The following is a 27,370-nucleotide window of genomic DNA, read 5'->3' on the forward strand; positions in this document are numbered from 1 at the left end:
GAAATTACACGGAGATCATTGAGTCTTTTAAGGAATAAACAAAGAAACTGTTTAAATAAGTCGTTTTTAAAGTTCAAATGCTTCTCTACCTTGACTGTGGATACACATATCCAAAAGGTTACATATTATATGTTTCCATTTATATGCCATTCTTGAAATGCCAAAATGATAGAAATAGAGAACAGATTAGCAGCTGCCAAGAGTTAGGGATGGGGTACAGGGTGTGGTTATAAAAGAGGAATCCTTGTAGTAATGAACTATTACATATCTTGACTATGACAATGCATACACAAAAATACACATACAATAAAATTGCAAAGAACTATGCATACACACATACACAAATATAAGTACAAGTAAAACTAGAGGAAATCTAAATAAGATCTGCAGATCATATCATTGTCAATACTGTTTGTAGGCTGGGAGCGGTGGCTCCCGCCTGCAATCCTAGCACTCTGAGAGGTCAAGGTGGGAAGGCTGCTTGAGGTCAGAAATGTGAGATAAGCCTGAGCAAGAGCTAGACTCTGTCCTTACAAAATATAGAAAAAATTAGCCAGACGTGGTAGCACATGCCTGTAGTCCCAGCTACTCGGGAGCTGAAGCAGGAGGATCACTAAAGCCCAGGAGTTTGAGGCTGCAGTGAGCCATGATGATGCCACTGCACTCTACCCCAAGCAACAGAGAGAGACTCTGTCCCAAAAAAACAAAAAGCTCTGCTTGTGACATCGTACTATAGTTTTACAAGTTGTTACCATTGGGAGAAACTGGTTGGGTACACATAATCTCTCTCTATTATGGATCTCTGTGGACTGGGCATGGTGGCTCCTGCCTGTAATCCTAGCACTCTAAGAGGTCGAGGCAGGAGGATCGCTTGAGCTCAGGAGTTCAAGACCAGCCTGAGCAAGAGCGAGACCCCATCTCTACTAAAAATAGAAAAAAAAAAAAAACAAAAACAAAAAAACAACACTAGCCGGGGGTGGTAGTACACACCTGTAGTCCCAGCTCCTCAGGAGGCTGAGGCAGGAGGATTGCTTAAGTCCAGGAGTTTGAGGTTGCTGTGAGCTAGGCTGATGCCACAGCACTGTAGCCCAGGTGACAGAGTAAGACTGCCTCAGGAAAAAAAATAAATAAATAAATAATTTCTGTGTTATTCTTTTTGACACGGGGTCTTGCTATGTTGCCCAGGCTGTTCTCAAACTCCTGCCCTCAAGTGATCCTCCCACCTCAGCCTCCCAAGTAGCTGGGATTAACAGGCATGAGCCACTGTGCCTGGCTTCTCTATGTTACTTCTTAGAAATGCATGTCAATCTACAATTATCTCTATAAAAATTTCCATTAAAAAGTTGGCTATTTGCAGTGGCTCACAGCTGTAATCCTAGCACTTTGGGAGGCCAAGGCGGGAGGATTGCTTGAGGTCAGGTCAGGAGTTCAAGACCAGCCTGAGCAAGAGCAGACCCCATCTCTACTAAAAATAGTAAAAATTAGCCATGTGTGGTAGTGCACACCTGTAGACCCAGCTACTCAGGAGGCTGAGGCAGGAGGATGGCTTGAGCCCAGGAGTTTGAGGTTGCTATGAGCTAGGCTGACACCATGACACTCTAGCCCAGGCAACAGAAGGAGACTCTGTCAATAAATAAATAAATAAAAAGTTAATGTGAGCAATTCCCTAGCTGGTTAAAAAAAAAAAAAAACCAACATACTGAGGACACATTTATGAAATACTCAAAGCAAAGTGTTTTAAGACTGCTGCCATAAATTCATTGGTGACTACACATTAAAGACTGATTTTCATTAACCCTCAATGTAGTAGTTTTCTAGCTTTTATAGCTTTTAATACAGCCATAGCTGCTTAATTTTGCATTACTTAGCTGAAGCAGCCTCTACTATGTACAGCAGAACCTGTATCCATGTGTTTCACATACATGGAACCAACCGAGGAACAAAAATACTGTGGGTATAAATGGATAGTAGCATCTGTACTCAACATGTACAGACTTTTTTTCTCGTCCTGATTCCCTAAAGAATACAGTATAATAATTATTTAGATAACATTTACACTGTATTATTATAAGTAACCTAAAGATGATTTTGACTATAGGGGAGGATATACTCATGTCATATGCAAATAGTATATACCATTTTATATAACGGACTTGAACATCCATGGATTTTGGTAGCCTTGGTGGTTCCTGGAACTAATTCCCCCAGCCCCCCAGATACTGAGGGACAAGGGACTATTGTATTTAGCTATAAAGTTATTGAAACATTTTAGTGAATACTGCATTAGACATGTGTAATACATGTTACTCGATACTATACCTGGGCTTTTAAATTTATTTTATATGCCACTTCAAAAAGGTAGCTTTAACTACATAAAGCACATATGACTACAAATCTGGCTGTCTTAATGAGAAGTAACAACTCAGTATAAAGTGTGAATCTGGGATAGAGAAACCTGCACCGTTAACAGTTTTCAGTGGAGATTAAAGTCAGTGGTTACTGGGTGTGGTTTTTTTGCCCTTTCATCAGCATATAAATCCCATTTTTACGGCATTTTTCTTAATTGAATTACACATCAATTTACCAACTATTTTAACCGATAAAATTTGGGCAAACTAACTCTCACTGGATTACTGAATTTACTTTTACAAAAGTAGACAAAAAACTATGTCACATTTTCTACATAAGGTAAGTAATCATAAAACGACCTCTAAAATTAGAAATAAGAAATTCAAGGCCAGGCGTGGTGGCTCACGCCTGTAATCCTAGCACTCTGGGAGGCCCAAGTGGGAGGATCGTTTGAGCTCAGGAGTTCGAGACCAGCCTGAGCAAGAGTGAGACCCCGTCTCTACTAAGAAATAGAAACAAATTAGCTGGACAACTAAAAATACATAGAAAAAATTAGCCAGGCATGGTGGTGCATGCCTGTAGTCCCAGCTACTTGGGAGGCTGAGGGAGAAGGATTGCTTGAGCCCAGGAGTTTGAGGTTGCTGTGAGCTGATGCCACAGCACTCTAGCCAGGGTGACAGAGCAGGACTCTGCCTCAAAAGATTTGAGTCCGAGTCCAAGCCAGCAGTTTGTAAATTTTGCTGCACACTGGAATCAACTAGCAATCCTTAAAGAAAAATACAAAGGCTGGCACTCACCTTCATTTTGATTTAATGATATGGGGTATGAACTGAGCAGCAGAGATTTTAAAAATTTCCCAGGAGCAACAAAATTTGGGAACCACTGAATTGAGTAATTTGGGCAGGTTACTTCTGAAACAGTTTCCTTATAGGAGCAAGTTCTTAACTTTTTTATTTTAGGATCCCTTTACTCTTAAAACATGAAGATTCCTCCACATTTTTGTTAACTATGCTAGTTATAGATACTTGCCATATTTGAAATTAAAACAAACTTTAAAATATTTATCAATTCATTTAAAAATAACAAATCCATTATAATAATCTTTTTTTCCAAAAGCAATTAGTGAAAAGAACGGCATTGTTTTTCACATTTCTGCAAATCTTTTTAATGTCTAGCTTAAGTGAAAATAAGTGGATTCTCACATCTGTTTCTGCACTCAATGTGTTGTGAAGTATATAAAAAATATGAAAAATAACTGGATCCGCACATATATATCTGGAAAAGGGAAGAGTATTTTAATAGCCTGCCTCAGATAATTGTGAATATACCGTGATATTCCAACAAAACTTGGCAAGTGCTAGTTTGTTAAAGGTTAACTGCAAGGAGTCATCTGAGATCATATCAATAAGCTTTTTGTAGTGTTACACTCTGAAAATCCACTGATTTGTCTTGCAATTTTTGAATGAAAACTTTTACACATGGTTCTGCAACACCACATATTGATCTGGAAAATGCTGGCACCAGCAAAATTATGCATATCATCCAATTGTCACATTTCTTATAAAAAATAATCATTTTCCTTAAAATCACCATATGTCTCATCATAAAATATATTAATTATTAAGAAATGCAACTTCACAATGGCAAATATGAGCTTTCCAAAACACTAACATTGGAAACTCAAATTCTTATCACTGGCAAGAAATACTGACAACTGTTTTCCTCAAAGCAACAGGCTCCATTCATTCATTTTCAAGAAAAATATTTGCCATATGCTCAGGTTTGAATGCCTTAATTTGTCATTCTTTTCTTTTAAATTTATCTTTTTAATTTTGTTTTTCTTCTTCCTTTTTCAGACAGAGTCTCACTCTGTCTCCTGGGCTAGAATGCAGTGCCGTCATCACAGCTCACTGTACTCAGCAACTCCTAGGCTCAAGCTATCCTGCTGCCTCAGCCTCTGGAGCAGCTGGAACTCTACGCACACACCACCAGCATGTCCAGCTAATTTTTCTTACCTTTTTAGTATTTTCATATAGACTTTATTTTTTAGAGCAGTTTTAGGTTCACAGTAAAACTGGGTGGAAAGTACAGTTTCCATGTACCCTCTCTTCCCTCCCCCAACACACACAGCCCTCCCCACCCACAACATCCTACATCAAAGTGGTACACTTGCTACAATCAATGAACCAACAGTGATGCATCATTATCACCCAAAGTCCATAATATACATTAAGGTTCACTCTTGGTGTTGTGCATTCTGAGTTTTGACAAATGTATAAGGACATGTATTCATGGTATTATACATAGTATCACACAGAATAGTTTTGCTGCCCTAAAAATCCTCTGTGCTCTACCTGTTAATCCCTGCCTCCCTCAAACCCCTGACTACTTAGTGATCTTTTTAATGGATCCACAGTGTTGCCCTTTCCACAATGTCATACAGTGGGAACCATACAGTATGGAGCCTTTTCAGACTGGCTTCTTTCATGTAGCAATATACATTTACGGTTCCTCCATGTCTTTTCATGCCTTGATGACTCGTTTATTTTTATCACTTTTTACTATTATATGGATGTACCACAATTTGTTCATCCATTCACCTACTGAAGGACATCTCAGTCACTTCCAAGTTTTGGCAATTATGAATAAAGCTGCTACAAACACTCATGTGCAAGTTTTTAGGTAGATGTTATTTTCAACTCATTTGAGTAAATACCAAGAAGCAAGATTGCTGGATCATACAGTAAGAGTATGCACAGTTTTGTAAGAAACTGCCAAACTGCATTCCAAAGTGGCTGTACCATTTTGCAAACCCGCCAGCAATGAATGAGAGTTCTTGTTGCTGTGTATCTTTGACAGCATTTTGCATGGCCAGTACTTTGGATGGTAGCCATTTTAATCAGTGTGTAGTGGTATATTTTGTTGTTTTCATTCTGCAATTTCCTAATGATGTTGGTTATATTTTCCTGGGTACATTTTTGTCAGATTTATACCCAAGTTTCTTTTGTTTTGTTTTGGTGCTATTTAAATGGTACTGGTTTTTTCTTACTTCCTTCCATATCCAAATGTTCACTGCTAGCACACAGAAATACAATTTATTTTTATATATTGTCTATATATCCTACAACCTTGATAAATTCACTTATTCTGTAAGCTTTCTTGTAGATTCCTTGGGATTTTCTACATAGACAATCCTATCATCTGCAAATATCGGCAATTTTATTTCTTCCTTTCTGTCCTAAAAGCTCTTTTAATCATTTTCCTGCCTTATAGCACTGTTCCAAATCCTATGGGAGGAGGCATTTAGTCCTTCACTATTAAGTATGGCATTGACTATAGATTTTCATAGACGCCCTTTATCAGACTGAAGAAAATCCCCTTCTGTTCCTAGTAAGAATTTTTATCATGAAAGTATGTTGAATTTTATCAAATGTTTATTCTCCATCTACAGGATAATACATGGCTTTTTTATTCTATTAATAGGGTAAACTACCCTGCTTGATTTTCAAATGTTGAAGCAGTCTTGCATTCCCAGAATAAACCCCACTGATTATGATGTATTATCCTTTTTATATACTGCTAGATTTGGGTTACTAATATTTTATTGTAAATTTTAAATCTATGTTCATGAGGGATATTGGTATGGCTTTCTTTTTGGTAATATCTTTATCTGGTTTTATATCAAGCCTCATAAAATGAGTTGAGAAGTATTCCTTCTTCTAATATTTCTTGAAGGAGATTATGTACAATTGGTATTATCCTCCTTAAATGTTTGGTAGAATTCACCAGTGAAACCATCTGGACCTCAAGTTTCCTTTGTTCGGAAGGTTTTTAACTATGAATTCCATTTATTTAATAGATGTAGGACTATTCAGGTTATGTATTTTGACTTGGGTTTTGGTAGTTTGTGTCTTTGAAAAAATTAATCAGCTTCTCCTAAGTCGTCACCAAATTTGGGGCATAGAATTGTTCATGATATCCCCTTATTATCATTCTATTGTCTGTAAGATCTGCAGTAATACTGCCCTCTTTCACTCCTGATGTTGTTAACTTATATATAAGGCCCCTCCCTTCTTATATTTCCCCATCTACATCTCTCTCCTTAAACAGTCTGTCATTCTTTTAAGTCAAAATTGGGTTCCATGAAAAAAGTGAATAGTATGATACATAAGAGTGCTTTCCTTCAAGAAAAATGCCATACTTCCATAAATAGTAAAAGTTCTCTACCACACTTCCCATTTCATCACACAATATGTATTAGTCTGCTCAGGCTGCCATGATGAAATACCATAGACTGGTGGCTTAAACAACAGAAATTTAGTTTCTCACAGTTCTGGAGGCTTGAAGTCCAAGATCAAGATGCCACCATAGTCGAGTTCTGGTGAGGGCTCTCTTCCTGGCTTGATGGAGACAGCAAGAGCAAGCTCTCTGGAGTCTAGTAAGGGCAGTATTCTCATTATAGGGCCCCTACCTTCATGATCTCATCTAAACCTAATTATCTCCCAGAGGCTCCATCTCCAAATACCGTTATACTAGGATTAGGGCTTCAGCATATGAACTACAGGAGGACACAACTCAGTCCATAGTACCCTACATTAGAAAACATATACTCATGAGTTGACATTAAATAAAATTATTTTTTCCAATTTATCAATGACATTGTTAAGTGAAACTGGCTTTTTTCTTTTTAACTATCAATGAGGTAGGTATAAACATACAACTGACTACTAGTACAGTTTGGTAGCATTCAAACCTTGAATCATGCTACGGAGCCAGTTTTATCCATTACTGCTTTTATATCACAAGTGCAAATGTCAACAGTTAAAAGACCTAATAATTTCTTAGTATCTTAGTATTATTATGAAAATAGTTCTGACCTCACTTTGAAAATTCACCACTGACTGACAGAATTAAGTTCAAATAACTAACAAAGAAAAACAATCTTGCCAATAGATGTGTATTAGCAATTTAAAGTATTATTACAAATTAGTCACAATAGATATAACCAATATTAAAATTGGATCCATTCCTAAACTTTCCAAATTCACTTATGAAAATGATCAAGCTATACGTTTCATTTAAGGACTATATATCTTAAAGAAAACAAAGTTCATGAGATCTAAAAAATAATAATAATAATTTAACTTCAACATACGAATTTGGGGGGGGGAAGAAAAACAATAATAATAATTTAAAAACTACGGGTACCTTGGTTAGGTATCTTGGTTGTGATGAATAACCACATCACAAATAAACAAATAAATAAAGCAGGATAGTGGTATTCTATACATAAACACACTGATAGAAAAATACATCAGAAACATTACCAGTGATTGCCTCTGGGGAAAGAAAGTAAATAGAACAGGTATTAGTTACTATTAGAACATTATTAATTTTCTCATGTGTGATAGCAGTATTATGGTTATTTTAAGAAATCTCTGGTTGGGCGCCGTGGCTCATGCCTGTAGTCCTAGCACTCTGGGAGGCCGAAGTGGTAAGGAGGTCAGGAGTTCAAGGCCAGCCTGAGCAAGAGTGAGACTCCATCTCTACCAAAAATAGAAAAAAAATTAGCTAGGCAACTACAAATAGAAAAAATTAGCCATGTGTGGGGGTGAGGCACGCCTGTAGTCCCAGCTATTTGAGAGGCTGAGGCAGGAGGATTGCTTGAGCCCAGGAGTTTGAGGTTGCTGTGAGCTAGGCTGACGCCACGACACTGTAGCTTGGGCAACAGAGCAAGACTTTGCCTTGAAAAGAAAAGAAAAAAAAGGCAAATTAAAAAAAAAAATCTCTATTGCAAGAGATGATGTACACTGAAGTTTTAGAAGTCTGCCTCTTTCAAAAAGTTTGGGGGAAAAACCCTGAATAAGTAAAAAATATGCTGTACATAATTTATTCCCTCCCAAGTATTAGAAGACTTGTGAAGATGCTGTTCCATATCAGTGACACACCATTATAAACAGTGATTTTCACATATTACATAATACTGTGAGCCAAATTTGTAATGCTCATTTGTAATTTGAATATTTTTAAGCCTTGTTCCACTGTGAAAACACTACATGGTAATGACAGAATATCTGGGAAAAGGGAAAGTAAGGAGAAGAAGGAAGGAAATATATCACCATTAATTAACTGTATCTGCAAGTACGAATTATATACATAATTTTTACTCTGCTTTTTTGCCCTTAATTACAGCTTAAGAGTTTTCCATGTTACAAAAATCTCTGCAAATGTTTTTAACAACTTTCTAAACGTTCCACTAAGTAGTTATTAATGTAGTTTTCTTTAATGTCTCTGTTCAACACTTGATGTGTTTTAAATATCTTACTAAAATTCAAATAGCACTGATCATATTTATGCATAAAGCTTTTTCTGCAGAATCGTTTATTTTCATTACAAGAGGAATTACTGAATCTTTGCTATTTTAATTAGGTCAAAAATCATTCCTTCTTTCCTGTTTCAACTTTAGTTTTCGTAATTATTAGTAAGGTTGAATGCTTATTTTTTTCTTTTATTAACCAATTTTATTCCCGCCACTATGTACATTGTTGTCTCATGTCTTCTGTATATTGTTTTCAGGAATAAATCTATATTAATGTCTTTATTTATCATCTGTCTCCTATGTGATTAGGTTTAGGAAAAAAATTTCAGTATACACTTTAGTTGTGAATTTTGAATTAAAAAGCATACTTTTTTTTTTTTTTTTGGAGACAAGGTCTCAGTCTGTCGCCCAGGCTAAAGTACAGTGGTGTCATCGTAGCTCACGGCAACCTTAAATTCCTGGGCTAAAACAATCTACCTTAAAAAGCACAATTCTTATACCCCCAGAATTAACTACCAAAAAGTACCTTACAGGAAAAACTGTTGATTGCTTCCCTATGCTCAAACTATAGTTGGTCCTCATTATTCCCAGAGGCTGCATCTGTGAATTTTCGTACTTGCTAAAACTGACCTGTAGCCCTCCCAAAACAATACCTGTAGTGCTTTGGCAGTCATTCCACCTACCCAAAGCATGTGCACGTCCATGAATGATCATGAAGGCAGCAAAAATTTTGAGATGCTCAGAGTGCAAGTTTTCAGCTGAGGTCACAGAAGCTTCTTACTTCAGCTCTCCTACTGTAAACAAGTGTCCTTTTTACAGTCTATTGAGTATCCCATTTTTTCACATTTTTGTGCTTTTTGTTAGCGATTTCCTGTTTAAAATGCTCGCCCCCCCCATAGTGTTTAAGTGCAAGAAGGCAGGGATGTGCACTATGGGGAAAAATACATGCTAGATAAACTTGGTTCAAGCAGGAGTTAAAGTGCTGTTGGCCATGAGTTCAATTTTAATTGATCTACAATGTACATTAAGTAAGGTATCTTTAAACAGAAACACATAAAATAAGGTTATTTATTGATGAGCCAACAAAAACATCATCAGAGGCTTACAGGACTAACCCTGTATTTCCCTAGGATCAACAGTCCAATATTTGTTCATTCAGTTTTCATGGCAACTTTACAGAACATAACTACTGTGCATAACAAGAATTAACTAGAGTTAGTATTTACTATTAACAAGGAAAAATACCAGAATTAGATGGAACGATCCAAGAATTTTCTCTCCCTCTTTTTTTAAATTTCCATCAGCAGCAGAATCCCTTCTTCAAGTCGCATCTTCAAAATACAGAACAAAGCTGTACCACTCTACCACTACTTATGGCTCCTCTACAGAATTCCTAAGCACTGGGGAGGGGAACACAGTCAAAGAACCACAAACTAGGGAATCCAGGACTCTATTTAAGGCTCTGGTACTTCCATACCTTGGTGAAAATTTTGATATCTCTGGATCTTTGTTTCTCCAATCTCTAAAATTAAGGAATGGGATTAAGAACCTTTAATATCACTCAATACTTAAAATCTGTAAAGCGCAGAATGATTATAACTTACAATCTTTTACTTAACATTCAAGAAAACTTTTGGCATTTTTAAACCATGTCACAACTGGCTGTGATTCCCAGAAGTGTTTTTACATATTTATAAGCTTCAGAAAACCATCTTATGATTTAACAGAGATCCACACAGGCAACCTAAAAAATGGTTTTGCAGCTGGTCCAAGTACAATGATGTTTACAACTAATTAATCATAATCAGTTACAGATTTCTTTGTTCCTCCTCCACTCCCACTGCTTTACTTGACTAGCCTTAAAAAAATAAAATTGTTTTACAAAAAGGTCCTTCAGTTCACAAGTGCAAACCATAGGGAAATGAGTAAATAACTTCTGCATATCTATATCATGCAATTTTATATAAGCATTAAAAATGTTTGAAAATTGTAAACAGGCACTTGACCTAATATTAAATGGAAAAATCAGAGTGCAAAACAATTGTAATTATTTTAAAAGAAACGTGTGCTTGTGTGCAAAAGCCAAAAAATAGCAAGGAACGCATTAAAAAAAAGTTAACAGAGCAGTGGGGCATCGTGGCTCACCCCTGTAATCCTAGCACTCTGGGAGGCTGAGGCGGGAGGATCGCTTGAGGTCAGGAATTTGACCAGCCTGACCAAGAGTGAGACCCCATCTTTATTAAAAATATAAAAAATTAGCTAGCCAACTAAAAATAGAAATAAAAAATTAGCCAGGTATGGTGGTGAGTGCCTGTAGTCCCAGCTACTTGGGAGGCTGAGGCAGGAGGATCACCTGAGCCCAAGAGTTTGAGGTTGCTGTGAGCTAGGCTGATGCCTCAGCACTCCTAGCCTGGACAACAGAGCAAGATTCTGTCTCTCAAAAAAACACAAAAAAGTTAACAGAGCATCAAGCTATGCTAAAATCTTATTTATACCTTGGGTTTTTCCAAGTTGCCTACAACAAATATGGATTATTTTTATAATAAAGTAGGAGTATTTTCCATTGTTTAAAATGCTCTTCTGAAATCTCTTTCTCACAAATGCTATCTTCACTGGTATATTCTGGTAACAACGTTCAATTATTTTTGTAAATTCCTGCTTATTTATCAGCAGTTTTTGCAATTCCAAAGTATACTATGCATAATCCTAGAAAAGCATATATCACACTGGTAAAAACTACATGTCTATCTTTCTGTCTGAACTATAAATTCCCTGTAAGCAGGAATGAATATTTTTAATATCTATATTCCCAATGCTGTGCATAAAGCATGGCACATATGAAAATTTTAATAGATGTATGTTAAAATATATGCTAGCAGAAAATCACCATTAGAATACCAAGTAGTTGCTACAAGCAGGCTCCACCAGTTAATGCTAAAATTAATGGAAAAAAGTTTGAGAAGAAACAGTATACAGATGATCCCCAACTTATGAAGATGTGAAAGCAATACATATTCAGCAGAAACCAAAAATACCCATACGATCATTCTGTTTTCTACTTTCAGTACATTATTCAATAAATTACATGAGGTATTCAACACTTTATAAAATAAGCTTATGTTAAATAATTTTGCCCAACATTGTAGGCTAATGTTCTGAGCACACTTATGTGGGCTAGGCTAAACGATGACTTTCAGTAGGCTGGGTGTATTAAATTCATTTTCAACTTAGAACACTTTCCATTTATGATGAGTTTATCAAGATATAACCTCATTGTAAGCAGAGCATCTGTATTTACACAGTTTCAAAGTACCTCCTCCAGGATACTTACTAATTACAAAGGAAAGAAAAGTAATTATACCACAAAGAAGTGCAGCAGACACAATATTTGCTGATAGAATACAAATACTTTGCCTATTTCTGCATCATGGGGAATGAGCTAAGAGGATTTTCACCAAATAGAGTATGTTTGAGATGGTCTAATTAAAATACAGAATATGTGTGAAAAATGTAGTCCATTCTCCAGAACTAAAATAATTAACATGACAGGCCTCTTTACTGTCCATCTAAAGACATGCCCTATATAGTAATAGTTTTAAATAGAAAAAGAAAATGGTGGCTCACACCTGTAATCCTAGCACTTTGGGAGGCTAAAGTGGGAGGATCACTTGAGCCTAGGAGTTCAAGGTTACAGTGAGCAAGGATGGTGCCACCGTACTCCAGCCTGGGTGACAGTGAGACTCTTTCTCTTTAAAAAACAAAATGCTATAGGAGAGAATACTATGAGAAAAAACAAGTCACAGGTCAGGGAGCACAGATGTAAAACAGAAAAGTTTCAGATGAACTAATATGTGCAGTAATAAAAGAAGCAGTACACCAGGTAGAGAAGGGGAAAGGGGGCCGAGGAAGCAGCAAGCATAACGGAAATACTGAGTTTTTAAAGCAGTTCACGGATAGGGTAGGCAGAAGAGAAAGCAGCAGAGGAAGAAGCTGGAAACCTAAGTTCACAGATTACAGTAGGATCCTAAAATGCCTGGTATGTCAACTTTAACACGCTAAAGAACTTGATTGTATCAAATAAAGCAGGAAGCCCTAACTGGGGGTCCATGGATACAAAGATGACCAAAGGAGGTCAGCCCAGTGGCATACACCTACAGTCCCAGCTAGTCAGGAGGCTGAGGTGGGAGGATCACTTGAGCCTAGGAGATGGAGTCCAGCTTGGGTAATAGTGAGACTCTGTCTACAAGTAAATAAATGTTAAAAATTTTAAAAAGCTAGCAAAAGGAGTTCACTGATACCACCACCCCAAAGCTGCATGAAGAATTCTAGTATCAATATTTATACTTTTTCTGGGAGGTATACAGCTCTCATCAGATTCCCATGGGGTGCAAAAAGTACAAACACCACTGTTGTAGCCAATGGTGAATCTTACCAAGAATGTGGACAAAATTTGAATTTTGGAAAAATAAATTATTCTATGCACTGTAAGGAGGGATAAGAGGCAAGAAAAAAATTAAGTCACCAATTTATAGTCATAAAAAATTTAGTGAAAGATTTTAGTAAAAATATTTGCCTACTATGTACAGTCCATGGATATGGCTGCTTTCAACAAAATCTAAACTGCATCCTGGATCACTGTACTTAAATAAAAGCTTGAAAAATTAAAAAAAAAAAAATGGCCCATCTTCAACCTAGATCTACAGGTAGAATATTTACAGATTACAGATAACAACAATCCAGGTAGAAGATGGGCAAATTTTTTACAAATACTTATAAATTTTTTACTAAAATCTAATATTTTGACCTACACCAACAGGACTCTAAATGACTGCCTCTCAGGACCTACCTTACATAATATATGCAACAAGCTGCTTAACACTTTACTACGTAAAAAGTTGCCACGTAAAAATTGCCAAAGAGACAAATTAGTGATTTCAAATTCCCTTTGTCACTCATGCTGAAGAATGACTCCTCACCACTTTTGCGCTATAGATAGCCCAAAATATCTCTGAAAAAATTCACAACAAACTGATTAACAATGGTAGCTACTGGATAGGTTAAAGAGGGGTGGAAGACAGCCTCAAGACCTTTTACTGGTTTTTTAACATACACATATAATGCTAATTTAAATAAATGAATGAATGCATAAAAAATAAATAATTTTTAAAAATAATGCCACTAATTATAGTGTTATGGATATGTTCAGACTCACATAAAACTGGGAATGTATACTCTGGGCACAAAACTAATGTAAAAAATATAGTTGGAAGTGAGTATTGTGGGTAGAAAATGTGAGAAAAAACTCCCTAACATCAACTATAATTTGAGTACCTTATACACATGAGGGAGACACTGGGCTATACACTTGGTATATACATATACATCTATCTACACACACACACACACACACACACACACACACACACACACACACACACACACACAATCTACCAAGAAAAATTCTGTCAAATCCCATGATTATCTAGCAGATTAAAGACTAAAAATCACTGTTACTAAAATCAAAACACAGTAAAGCCCTAGTTGATAATCAATTTTAAACAAAGCTAGATATGACAATTCCAAGACTACAAAATAATTAATGTAACCAGTTGACTCCTGATGGAAGATTTTCCTATTTTAGACTTGACTTTTTTAGACATGGGGTCTCACCATGTTGATCAGGCTGGTCTCAAATTCCTGGGTTCAAGTGATCATCTGTGTGAACCTCCCAAAGTGCTAGGATTACAGGCATTAGCCACACAGCACCTGGCCTATTTTAGACTTTTCTAGCTATATATTAATAATATAACTGATGAATTTTAGCTCTCTCCCAAAGCCAATAAATCAAAAGTCCTTCCAAGCTATACATGAAATGTTCTGGGTTTTCTTCCTTTCTTTCTTTCTTTTTTTTTTTTTTAATAAAGTTAGTGTAAAGAACACTGGTATTCAAGTGACCTGGGTTCTGCCACTATTTGTGTGACTATGAACAAATTTATGATCTCCTCAGTCCTGTTTCCTTATCTTCAAATTAATGAGGCTATACTTGATAACTTCTAGAGGCAAATTTTTCTATAATTTCAAGACTACATAGGGAGCAGATAACAATTTCCAAAAATTCTTTCAACTTGTTTTTAAACCTGGCTTAACAACTAAACTGAATATGAAAGTATTTAATAGAACAGAAAAGGGCAATCATTCCCAAAGAGACAATCCTAAAGAGTTGGTTGGTCCTAAATATTTCAAATTATCAATAGCAAGACGAAATGATAAACTTAAGCTTTTAAGAGCCTCTTGATTTTGGAACAGCAGTTCTCAGTTTCTAGTTCTATTATCCACATTGACCTAAAAGTCCAACTAGTTCCTCAGCATATTTGGAATTTATGGTGCCTTTTTATTACCTTATGACCATCTTAACAGTTTTGATATTTCCCTCCAAACAAGTCAATCTGGGTTCTAAAACAACAGTGGTTATTAGGGATACAATGACCTGAAAATTAATCAAATACCTTAAAAAAAAAAAAAAAAAAGGTTAAAACCAATTTAACCAATGGAGATGCCCTTCATTATTTATTACTTGAGCCTCCCTTTATAAAATATTTGGTAGTTATTGAAAATTGCTTTTATCAGAGCCAAACTAAAGCTTATAGCTTTTTTTTTTTTTTTTTTTTTTTTGAGACAGAGTCTTGCTCTGTTGCCCGGGCTAGAGTGCCCTGGCGTCAGCCTAGCTCACAGCAACCTCAAACTCCTGGGCTCAAGCGATCCGACTGCCTCAGCCTCCCCAGTAGCTGGGACTACAGGCATGTGCCACCATGCCCAGCTAATTTTTTCTATATATATATTTTTAGCTGTCCAAATCATTTCTTTCTATTTTTTAGTAGAGATGGGGTCTGGCTCTTGCTCAGGCTGGTCTCGAACTGCTGACCTCAAGCGATCCTCCTGCCTCAGCCTCTCAGAGTGCTAGGATTACAGGCGTGAGCCACTGCGCCTGGCCTGCTTATAGCTTTCTAACCACAAAGTCAAACTCACTATAGCTACTTTCTAGTCAAAAAGACAAATTTATATTAAGGAACAAATTTATAATGTTATACCCAAGGAAACATTGTTGGATGAGAAAAATCAATTGCATGACTAACTGCCAATTACATTAATGACAGCAAATATATTCATGACCTTGGGTTAGGCAAACCTGCCTTAAATGATACCAAAAGCATAAACAAAAGAAAAAAATAGATAAATTGGACATCATCAAAATTAGAAACTTCTATGCATCAATGACAACATCAAAAAAGTAAAAAAGTAGTCCACAGAATGGGAGAAAATTTCTGTAAATCATGTTTTTTTTTTTTTTAAGACAGGGTCTGGCTCTTCCAGGCTGGAGTGCAGTGGTATGATCAAAGCTCACTGCAGCCTCTAACTGCTAGGCTCACGCAATGCTCCTGCCTCAGCCTCCCGAGTAGCTGGGCCTCTAGGTGTATACCACAACACCTGGCTAACTTTTTTATTTTTTGTAGAGATGGGGTCTCACCATGGTACCCAAGCTGGTCTCAAACTCCTGGCCTCAAGGATCCTCCTGCCTCAGCCTCCCAAAGTGCAGAGATTAAGGTGTAAGCCACCATGCCTGGTTTGCAAATCATGTACCTGATAAAAGATCTGCATCTACAATATATAATGAACTCAATAATAAAAAGACAATCCAATTTTTTAATTGGGCAAAGGACCTGAATAGTTACTTCTCCAAAGAAGATATACAAATGGCAATATGCATATAAAAAGATACTCAGCATCATGAGTCATTAAAAAAATGCAAATCAAAACCACAATGAGGCTGGGCTCCGTGGTATACTGGGAGACTAAGGTGGAGGTGGGAGGATCACTTGAGGCCAGCAGTTCAAGACCAGCCTGAGCAAGAGCAAGCCACAGTCTCTATAAAAAAATAGAAAAATTGCTTCTACTATAGGCGTTTGGGGAAAATAAAAAAATAAAATAAATAAATAGAAAGAAAAGGAAAAAAATAGAAAAATTAGCCAGGTACAATGGTGTGTGCCTATAGTCCCAGCTACCTGGGAGGCTGAGGCAGGAGGATTGCTCGAGCCCAGGAGTTTGAGGCTGCAGTGAGCTATAATGACATCACTACACTGTAGCCCAAGTGACAGACTGAGACCCTCTCTCAAAAACAAAGCAAAACAAAACAAACAAAAAACCCACAATGAGCACCAGGAGTAGTCGCCTGTAGTCCAGCTACTTGGGAAGCTGAAGGGGGAGGACAGCTTGAGCAGAGGAGCTCGAGGCTGCAGTGCACTATGGGCTATGACCTTACCTGTGAATAGCAACTGCATTCTGGCCTGGGCAACACAGCAAGATCACGTCTCAAAAATAAACAGATAGATGAATGGATAGATAAATAAATAAATACCACAATGAGATAACACTTTGCATCCACTAGGATAACTATAATCAAGAAGAGGGACAATAACAAGTCCTGATGAGGATGTAGAGAAACTGGAACCCTCAAATACTGCTGGTGGGAATATAAAATAGTGCAGCTCCTTGGGAAAACTGTTGGGAATTTCCTCAAATGTTAAACAGAGAATTACCATGTGACCCAGCAATTCTACTCTAAGTGTACACGCCCCCATGCCCAGGGAACTGAAAGCATTATATTCATACAAACACTTTATGGTATCATATGAAAATTACTGTTTCTGAGCCCAAATCATTGTAAGCATATGACAAAAATGAAAATCTTTTTCCTTATAAAACAAGAAACAAAAAATTCAAATGTCCCAGGTGCCTTTAAGTTCAAGAACCAGAGACTTTATAAAGCTTATTTTTGTAAACTGTACTTGGCCTGATGCAAAATGTTTAATTCTATCACTTTATGTGAAACTGAAATTTTGTTAAAGCTTTTTTTAGGCCTCCTACTTAAGATAGAAGTTCCCTTCCTATTACTGAAAAATAATTGTGACTGTGTACTGAGTATTTCCACAATAAACTGGTTAAAGCTCTTTAGTAAAACCTTTATTATTCTAACTTTTGAAACTGAATGATATCTATAGTGATAAAATACTACTATTTTTGGGTTATAAAAGTAAAACTTAAAAAACATAGTACTCAATTTTTTAAAAATGAGTGGAGGGAGGCCAAGCATGGTGGCTCACGCCTATAATCCTAGCACTCTTGGGAGGCTGAGGCAGGAGGACGCTTGAGGTCAACCGTTTGAGGTTGCAGCGAGCTATGGTGACGTTACTGTACTCTACCTGAGGCAATAGACAGAGACTGTCTCAAACAAAAAAAAAAGAGTGAAGGGAGTTTCTTATTACTAGTAAGACAAAAATAACTGCAGTTATCAAAACAGAAGTTTGGGACCCACCTAGCAAAAACTCCATAAAAGAACATAAATCGTAAGAGAAACAAGGAAATCACAGACTTTAAATAACTGCAATACTGAGAAAAATTATTAGCCTTACTTACTGAATTTTTCAGTCTGACATCTGCATTTCTTAGGGTGAGGAACTATATCTTGGCTACAGCAAAACAACAATCAAAAGTTGCTGCCGGCCGGGTGCGGTGGCTCACACCTGTAATCCTAGCACTCTGGGAGGCTGAGGCGGGCGGATCCTTTGAGCTCAGGAGTTTGAGACCAGCCTGAGCAAGAGCGAGACCCCGTCTTTACTAAAAACAGAAAGAAATTATATGGACAACTAAAAATATATAAAGTTAGCTGGGCATGGTGGCACATGCCTGTAGTCCCAGCTACTGGGGAGGCTGAGGCAGTAGGATCACTTGAGCTCAGGAGTTTGAGGTTGCTGTGAGTTAGGCTGACGCCAGGGCACTCTAGCCCGGGCAACAGAGTGAGACTTTGTCTCAAAACAAAAAAAAAAAAAAAAAAAAGTTGCTACACCTGTTTTACCACAGTTAAAAAAAATTTTTTTAAAGCTGTTACACCAAAGAAATAGAAAAATACTTTCTATTAATAGTAGAGTGACACTATGTCTAAGCTTGCCCAGGAGGCCCTGAGTTTATGCCCATTATCATAATAGTTGTTATGCATAATAGTTCTTTTGACCCTCAAATATGTCCCATTTGAATTATAACAGGAACTGAGTGAACATATTATCTATGGTACTATGCACACAATGGATTAACCAAAAGCTTGTTTAACCAGAAAAAAAGGGTGTGGAGGAGCCTGTGAACTGCTAAGGAATGATTTCTTAGGTATATTGTTAGGTTAAAAAAAACAAGGGTCACAGACAAATGTGATTACATCAAGCTTAAAATTTTTGTGCACAGAAGGACACAAAGGACACAAAATGAAAAGGCAACCCATGGAATGGCAGAAAATATTTTTAAATCATATATCTGATAAAAAGTTAATATCTAGAATATATAAAGAATTCCTACAACTCAATAAAAAAAATAGCCATATTAAAAACTGGGCAAAGGAGGCCAGGCATGGTGATACACACCCATAGTCCCAGCTACTCCAGAAAATCGCTTGAGCCCAGGAGTTTGAGACCTGCCTAGGCAACACAGTGAGAATCCTGTCTCTAAGAAACTTAAAAATGGGCAAACGGGGCCGGATGCAGTGGCTCACACCAGTACGGCTAGCACTTCGGGAGGTCAAGGCGGGAGGATGGCTTGAGCCCAGGAGTTCAAGACCAGCCTGAGCAAGAGCGAGAGAGAGACCCGTCTCTACCAAAAAAAGAAAAAGAAAAATCACTGGGGCTGGTGGTGCATACCTGTTAGTCCCAGCTACTAGGGAAGCTAAGGCAGGAGGACTGCTGGATCCCAGAAGTTTGAGGTTGCAGTGAGCTGTGATAAGCCACTGTACTCTACCCAGGCAACAGAGGGAGACCCTGAGACACTGTCTCCAAAGGAAAAAAAAAAAGGGCAAAGGATGGAATAGATGTTTCTCCAAACATGATATATAAACAATCAACAGGGATACAAAAAGGTGCTCAACATCACTAAACATGAGAGCAAATCAAATTGAAACTACAAAGATATCACCTCACACCTATTAGACTAGCTAATATCAAAAAAACAAATAATAGCAAGTGTTGGTAAGGATGTGGAAAAATTAAAACACTCGTACACTGTTGGTGAGACTGTAAAATAGTGCGACTACTATGAAAAACACTATGGAGGTTCCTCAAAAATTTAAAAATAAAAACAAATATTGCATTTCAAGTTCAAAAAAATTTAGGCCGGGCGCAGTGGCTCACGCCTGTAATCCTGGCACTCTGGGAGGCCGAGGCAGGTGGATCCCTCGAGGTCAGGAGTTCGAGACCAGCCTGAGCAAAAGCAAGACCCCGTCTCTACTAAAAATAGAAAGAAATTATCTGGCCAACTAAAAATATATATAGAAAAAATTAGCCGGGCATGGTGGCGCATGCCTGTAGTCCCAGGTACTTGGGAGGCTGAGGCAGTCGGATCGCTTGAGCCCAGGAGTTTGAGGTTGCTGTGAGCTAGGCTGATGCCACGGCACTCACTCTAGCCCGGGCAACAAAGCGAGACTCTGTCTCAAAAAAATAAAATAAAATAAAAAATTTAAAAAAAAATTTTTTTAAATAGAATTACCATATGATCTAGCAAAACCACTTCAGGGCATATACCCAAAAGAACTGAAAAGCAGGGTCTCAAAGAGATATTTGCATTCCTGTGTTCATAGCAGCACTTATGCACAACAGTCAAGAGGTGAAAGCAACCCAAATATCCATGGAAGGATGAATAGATAAACAAAAAGGGGTAAATACATACAATGGAATATTATCCAGCCATAAAAAGGAAGCAAATCCTGTTATATGATACAACATGGATGTCCCTTGAGGACATTATATTAAATAAGCCACTCACAAAAAGACAAGTACTGTATGACTACAATTATACATATGTAAATAGTCAAATTCAGAGACAGACAGTACAATGGTGGTTGGGAACTGTGGAGTTAGTGTTTAACGGGTACTAAATTTCAGTTTTGCAAGATGAAAAATTCTAGAGATCTGCTGCACAACAATGTGAATATAGTTAACTATAACACCACTGCACTTAAAAATATCTAACACTTAAAAATGGTTAAGATGGTAAATTTTGTTAAGTGGTTTTTACCACAATTAAAAAAAAAAAACAAGAGTCATAAGTATATACAATATGCCAACTTTTTTCTAACAACAGGAATAAGAAAACATACAAACAGGGTGAGAACAGGGGTGGAGAACTCAGAAATAGAAGCAAAACTTAAGTATTTGTTCAATACAGTATTAAATTTTAAAACACATAAATAACATATTAAAATTAACAGGACAAAAGCAAACTCTAATAATGAATATAAGTCAAAACAGTCAAACTTGATAATCAAAATAATCACATTGATGAAATAAACAGAAAAATGTTATTTCACGTAAGTGTTGAACAAAGTTCTCTGACTGTTCATCTTTAATGCAATATTGTCTGAAGGGAAAACAGGACTAAAAAGAAATCAGTTGCACTAAGTAGGGTTATTGTTAATAAGATGCTGGCACTGTAAATCTGAATCTGTTTTCTGTGCCAATAATGTTAACTTTTGATTTGGAATTTAAAATACCAATATAGGTTAGGTGCCCAGGCTCACGCCTATAACTTGCAGTTAGTTTCAGAGGCCAAGGCAGAAGGATCATTTGAGACCAACCTAGGCAACACAGCCAGACCCTGTCCCTACAAAATTTTTAAAAATTAGCCAGATGTGGTGGCACCAGCCTGTAGTCCCAGCTACTCGGGAGGCTGAGTCAGGAGGATGATGTGAGCCCAGGAATTTGAGGTTGCAGTAAGATGTGATGAGGCCACGGCACTCTGCCCTGGGCAACAGAACAAGATTCTGTCTCCAAATAAATAAGTATCAGAATCAGAAAACTTCCAATGAAATAAATGACTCAACCAACACTCAATCATTAGGTGAAACATGTTTTGAATAAAGAGGTACTCACACGATGCCGAAATTATCACCCCACAGATCAAGTATAATTGCAAAGGAGACAATATACCTTTACAATGAAGAAATCCGGTGGACACCACACTAACCAAGTAAACTTAGTATTGTAAATAATAAGGCAAAGCAACATCTGTTAGTCCCTACACCTTATTAAGGGACCATCACTAGAAGTTGGAGAACCAGACATTCTGTCCTTCCTGATATATACAATATAAATCACATATCACCTATGAAGTATTTTTGCCCAAAAATATTTGTCCCAAATTTAATCAAGCCTCTCTAGATCTAACTTCCAGCTTATAGAAATAAAAGGAATAGAGAAACAAGTTAAATGACATTTTAAGCATGCAATCAGAAAATTCCAAAATATGAAAGCTTCTTTAAACAGAAGATGCTACACATTTAATGATAATTGCCTTAGGCATGATAATAGTAATATGACTTTAAACTTTCTTAGCTGAAGCCTGGTTTGAAATAAAAATGTATACAAGTCCAGGAATAAATGGCATTATTCCAAAAAGATGCATCCTAAGGTATTAGGGGAGAAGGAGCAAATCTTTAATTTACTTTCAAATGGTTGGGGAAAGGAGGGTATATAGAAAGTTAAAGCAAAAGTGCTAAATATTAGTAACAGTTAAGTCCAAACAGAAGGTATATGGGTGTTCACTGTATTATTTTCACCTTTTCTGTATGTTTGAAATTTCTTGTAACATAGAGTTGCAAAAAAGTTACCAGAATATCCTATATACCAAAAAAGGAAAAATGCTCCTTAACAGTATCCTACTAAGTGGAACAGCAATTAGAGTACGGAGCAGGTGCTTATAATATGCAACAAACTCAGCCCAAAGCACAATTTTGCATTTATTATCCCACTCAAAGATCTGCTCAAAATGGTAAGGCATACAGCTAGATATCATGGGACACCAAGTAACAGAAGGCACTCACACAGATCCTAGATTAACTAAAACAAGTTATAAATAAATGGCAAGTCACTGAAGCCCTCATTAATGGGATGAGATTTAGCTGGATTTTGAGGAATGAACAGGATTATGAATAGTCTGAAAGGAAGGAGAAGACAATCCAGGCAAACAGGCTATAAGCAAAAGCCAAAGGTCAGATATAAACCAGGTCTGTGTGAAATACGGATCCCAGTAAAGTCACGAGGGAAATTTTCGTAGAAAAGTATTCATTCCTCAATTTTCATGATGATTAGGTCTTAAGAATACAAAAATATAAAGCACAACAGTATGTCTTCAACATGCTCACAAAGTAGTAGAGAAGATATATACAAAGTACATTAATTAGAAATATACACTGAATGGTTTAATAACACAGAGAAAGTAGTTAATTTACCAGAGGAATGAGATTGTCAGTAGGTTTTCAACAAAGATATGAGTTAATGTTTAAAAATTGAAAATAATTTCACCAATTAAATTCCAGTCACAGAAAGAAAAAAATGTTAAAATTTACTGAATGCCTACCATATACACAATATATATAGTGTATATGCTACATGCCTACCAAAGGCACTTTCCCCTTTGCAGTAAATTCTATAATTAACATTTTTATATATAAGGAAATTAAAGCTCAGAGAGTTAAACTAACTGACTCAATATAAAAAAAGGTAGGTATGTCCAGGCGCGGTGGCTCACACTTGTAATCCCAGCACTCTGGGATGCCAAGGCGTGAGCATAGTTTGAGGTCAGGAGTTCGAGACCAGCCTGAGCAAGAGCGAGACCAGTCTCTACTAAAAACAGAAAAAATTAAACTGTGTGGTAATTCGAGCCTGTAGTCCCAGCTACTCAGGAGGCTGAGGCAGGAGGATTGCTTGAGCCCAGGAGTTTGAGTTGCTGTGAGCTAGGCTGATGCCACGGTACTCTAGCCGCGGCAACAGAGTGAGACCCTGTCTGGAAAAAAAAAAAAAAGGTAGGTAGTAGTGAGCCTGGCATTCAAGTCTAGGTCCATCTTCCATCCACGGTTTATGTGCCCTTTCTAATACTACCCAACCCTACAGATTTGTAAGCACTCAAATAATGAATACAAGGTACGACACAAACTTTCTAAAGTGAGTCACTATCAGAAAATTACTAAAATGTTTAAGGGCCAGACAGGATGAGAGTAATGTAGGTCAGATTTTCCAACATACTGAAGAGCTTCTGTCTCTAGGACTAATGTAAATGTTTTTGCAATGGGGAGAGAAATGCTACCAAAGACAAATAATTTTCATGCAAAAAAGTTTTGAACCTAAATCACTGCTAAAAAAACAAAAGACAAAATATTTTTTAAGTATTAAAACCCTGGTCAGGCAACTTGCTTGTCACATAACATATTATAGCAACAGAGAAACTTTCACCATTCAAACAAAACAGAATTAACATCTCTTACCAGCAAGTTTCCACACAAGTAAAATTCTTGGAATAACAGTAGATAAGTAAGACTATCTGGAATCCAGGGTCAAACAAAACTTGCCAGTTTATGATAGTTAATTAAACATACTCCTATAATGAAGATTTCTAATCTGCAGGTTCCAGTTAACACAACTTTACCTAAAAACACTTGTCTGGCACTCTCTGCTGAGGCCAACGCAAGAGGATACCTTGAGCTGAAGACTTTGAGACCAGCCTCAGCAAAAGCGAGACCCCATTTCTACTAAAAATAGAAAAATCTGCCAGGCGTGGTAGCAAGCACCTGTAGTCCCAGCTACTTGGGAGGCTGAGGCAGGAGGATCACTTGAGCCCAGGAGTTTGAGATGGCTGTGAGCTAGGCTGATGCCTCAGCACTCTACTCAGGACAACAGAGTAAGACTCTGTCTCAAAAATAAATAAATAAATGAAAAATAAAAACACTTGTAAAATTCCAAATTTTTTGATAAGCAACCTCAAAAAGATTATAAATCCATTCATAAGCAAAAAACTTGCACTAATATCTTTGTCGCAGTTATAAAGCTTTACTGTAACCTTACTTTGTTATTCTGAAATACAAACCAGTTCAAACTTCAACAATAATCAAATAACATTTTCCTACCAATCTAATGTGAAAAGTATATAGACTTCTTTTTACTTAGCAAAGAGAGCTCTGAATGAGCACCTTAAATGGTTGGTAAAAATATAATTAAACGGTGGCCGGGCGCAGTGGCTCACGCCTGTAATCCTAGCACTCTGGGAGGCCGAGGCAGGTGGATCACTCGAGGTCAGGAGTTTGAGACCATCCTGAGCAAGAGCGAGACACTGTCTCTACTAAAAATAGAAATAAATTACCTGGCCAACTAAAAATATATATATAAAAAATTAGCTGGGCATGGTGGCGCATGCCTATAGTCCCAGCTACTCGGGAGGCTGAGGCAGGAGGATCGCTTAAGCCCAGGAGTTTGAGGTTGCTGTGAGCTAGGCTGATGCCACGGCACTCACTCTAGCCTGGGCAACAGAGTGAGACTCTGCCTCAAAAAAACAAACAAACAAAAATACATACATATATATATATGTATATATATATAATTAAAGGCTTAGGTCAAGAGAAAACTGTGATGGCAAAATCTTGCTTTAGAATTTTTCACCAACCAAAGAAAAGAATGCAAGTTGAGACATCAGCTTCATAGATAACAATTTATTTTTCCCTAAAGCACTATGATGTAAGCCAACTTTCTACCAAAATTCTTCCCAGGAGTACAGGAAAAACAAGATAAAATTTCTCCCTAAGTTTGAATAGGCTAAATACAAACTTCAGGTCTCAGCACAAACTCATATCTACATAGTATTGTACCTTCTTGCAGTCAAGGAGATCCATTAAAAAGTGCAAAAGTATCTTAAATAAAAGATGAGTGACAAATGCAATTAAGATTAGAAAAGAAAAATGCTACCAGGGGAGCAATTAACACGTTTCCTTTAACTGTCACTAAAAGTTTTGTTTGAAATAAATATTTACCACTGCACCACATTCACAGGCAAAAAACACTGCCTGCACTAGATATCCAGAGTGTATTTAAAGGCAACTCTATGGTCCCAAGAGGTGTTACTTTCAGCACACGGTTTTTGTTCATACTCTAGTATCTTCCAAAGTTCGTGAACTGGAAACTGAAAGTCATCTGTGTAGAAACTACTTTAAAACATTCTCGACAGGCTTTCTACAAGTAACCCGTATTTTTCAGATTTGATTTAAACCGATTCAATTAAGGAATTCCCTGTCGACCCTCCTCCTCCTCCTCATTCCGGAAGGCCCACTAACCACGAGGGTTACAACCAAGTGCGAACATGTATTTTCTTTTATTTAAAATGAATGGTTTCTAAGACCCTAAATATCCAGTTGCCAAAAGACAAGTTAAAACTGGAAAAAGAGAGTTATTAAAAGGACACTTGCAAGAAGTATGGTCTAAAGCAAACCAAATAGAAATACAACTATTCCAAAAGAGCAGGGCTTTGCCTGTCAAAGCTGTAGCCTTATCCTTGTTACAAATACTGATTTCAAACCACAGTTAACATCAAGGCTAAGCAAACCTTCAGCTGTTTTACAGGTTTGACGTTAACTTCCCGTGATCCCTTCAACCAACCACTCAAAGCTACACTCCCTTCAACTCTCGGCCCACCTCCTTCCACTCCTGCCCCAAATCTCAGTTTACTTAAACGCACTTCGCCCCTCCAAACTTCACGTCTTATCTGTGGCCTGCCCTGTCTTCTCGTCGCCACCGGTCCCAGGCAGGGACTTAGTCCTACCATATCCTCCTTCCCTGGTCAGCCTCAACCCTTAAGCCCCCTGTTCTAAAGCTGGAACCCGCCCCAATCGATCCTCCCAGCTTCTCCAACCTGTCCCCAGGGGCCCCTCCAGGCCCCCAAAGCACGCAACGGCCGAGCCTGAAAATGGCGGAGAGTGCCGCTGCTTCCTGCAGGAGAGCAGTCCGTTGTCGCCGCCGCACTCACCGTCTGGCGTTGAGCAGAGTTCCTAATGGCGAGCGAAGCGTTCGTTTTCAGTGTCGAGAACACCTCTCCTGCCTGGCCTCCCCCCTCCGCCCCTTTCAATCCCTCTCCTCCAAAGGAGCTGCCGCCATCTTCCCCTATGAGCCACCGAACGCACGCCCTTGCGTCATCACGCACCGGCGTACGGTGATACGTCACGCGCACCGGAGCCGTGGGCCTCCTGAGGGCTCGGTCCGCGCATGCGCATGCGCACAGATGGAGGGCCGGGCCAGGCCGCATCCGCACGCGGCCTGGCTGAGTGCTTTGTTTGTTCCGCGGCGAGGAGGTCCGCTTTGCCTGCCGGATGAAGAATGAGGCTAGGCCTTTTGGCAGTACCGGTTTTCTTCACGTTGTGCGCTAAGCTGGATGCTCTCAGAAAGAATCCTGTTTCCAAAATTTGTATGCGATATTTCTACGGAGGCGATGTGGTGGTTATAGCAGGATATTTGTCCAGGCCCACCGAGTCAAACTGTGGGCAAAGCGCCTGGCCTTGCTAGGTCTGTTCATCTGTGGGTTGATGAAAGCACCTAGCAGAGTCAGGCACACAATTAGGGTTCACACATTGCCCCACGCCAGCTGTGCCTCTAGATTATCTACTTTCTTCACTTAGTCGAGAGACCGAATTATCTTATGGTACAACCACTTTGGAAAACCGTTTCTGCTAAAGCTAAGTGGACGCTTATCCTGCGACCCAGAAATTTCACTTCAAGAGGAATGAGTGCATACGTCCACCAAAGGCATGTAGAAGAATGTTCAGCACCTTTATTCGTAATAACCAAAAAGTGGTAA

General features: G+C 37.9%; 1 protein-coding gene across 5 annotated transcripts in view; it reads right to left on the minus strand.

The window, feature by feature from the left end:
- WDR33 (WD repeat domain 33) overlaps positions 1-26,719 on the minus strand; it is a 98,967-nt gene extending 72,248 nt beyond the window's left edge. For 3 of the 5 annotated variants that reach the window (XM_045558847.1, XM_045558846.1, XM_045558848.1), the window contains exon 1: positions 26,546-26,707. The gene's annotated coding sequence lies outside the window, so the exon portion shown is untranslated. Of the gene's footprint in view, positions 1-26,545 lie in introns of all 5 variants that reach the window. The other 2 variants (XM_045558844.1, XM_045558849.1) reach the window with 2 other exon arrangements.
- Between the last annotated feature and the right edge of the window lie 651 nt (positions 26,720-27,370).

Source organism: Lemur catta, chromosome 8 (genome assembly GCF_020740605.2).
Source record: "Lemur catta isolate mLemCat1 chromosome 8, mLemCat1.pri, whole genome shotgun sequence".
NCBI classification, from domain to species: Eukaryota; Metazoa; Chordata; class Mammalia; order Primates; family Lemuridae; genus Lemur; species Lemur catta.